At 38.4% G+C, this 1,029-nt stretch overlaps 1 protein-coding gene across 1 annotated transcript in view; it reads right to left on the reverse strand.

Annotated features, from left to right (window-relative positions):
- Positions 1-1,029, reverse strand: part of LOC119585121 — a gene marked incomplete in the record, with an annotated part of 138,847 nt that overhangs the window by 18,200 nt on the left and 119,618 nt on the right.

A 1,029-nucleotide genomic window follows, 5' to 3' on the forward strand; every position in this document is an offset into this window, starting at 1 on the left:
ACTACAAATGATGTTCAATTCATTATGATGATGATGATGGTTGGTAATTTGGGTCATAGTATTGGTTGCGTGCGTGTGTCTGCGTTTGTGTGTCTTCTCTCTCTTACCTACATATCTGTCGTTTATCCATAGTGGCACCAATCAGAGTTCAAATTGCCCCTTTTTATATTACCATTGACCTGTTTCTCCCTTAATTACATCGATTTAAAGTGGTGCAGGCAAAATGTGTCATTGGTGTACCAGCGATTTAACTGAATTTTCAGTTTTCGCTCTATTTAAGACGAGGTCATTCATTATATCATCGACTTATCTAATCTATCCGGCATACATTTTTTTTAAATACAAATACATTTCATATATATCTAGTATTTTATACATCCATGTAAATAATACATCGGTTGTCAGATATAATGTCCGTCGCATCAATAATTCAATGTATTATTTCGTCTTATGTACACGGATTAGCTTCAAAGGTTCTAAACAACTAAACAACCGTATCGTTCCGCCTTTCTCTTCGCCAAATACATAAAGCTAGCTTACCTCTCTCACAGCAACTTTCCTTTCACAATGTCACACTTTCGCACCAACTTCCGCACTTAACACCCTTGCACTTCACACTTTCGCACTTTAACAATTTACGCTAACACTCACACTCAACACTTTACCCTGCCCTCGGAGCGCAAAGCAAGCCCGCGAGACAGGTCAACCAACGAACAAGACAATTCCCATTCCGATTCCAATTCCAACTTTGCTCCTTGTAGCTTGGATCCTGTGCCCTTTGTGCTAATGAGACGATGCTTGGTCGATTTTGCAACAACCTCTTGCACAGTAATCTTCGCATCAACGCCTACGCATGGTAATTTTTGCAACATCCCACATATATAGTAAGCCTTATACCAGTACATCTATGATTAATGTACTTATTTCTAAAATTAATGTACTATTTAACCAAATGATTGTTGTATTCGTCTAACACTAACTGTTAATAGCTTGGCGGTTACTTAAACCACAGAAAGACCATTGCAGCTG

Source organism: Penaeus monodon, chromosome 19 (genome assembly GCF_015228065.2).
Source record: "Penaeus monodon isolate SGIC_2016 chromosome 19, NSTDA_Pmon_1, whole genome shotgun sequence".
Taxonomy (NCBI): Eukaryota; Metazoa; Arthropoda; class Malacostraca; order Decapoda; family Penaeidae; genus Penaeus; species Penaeus monodon.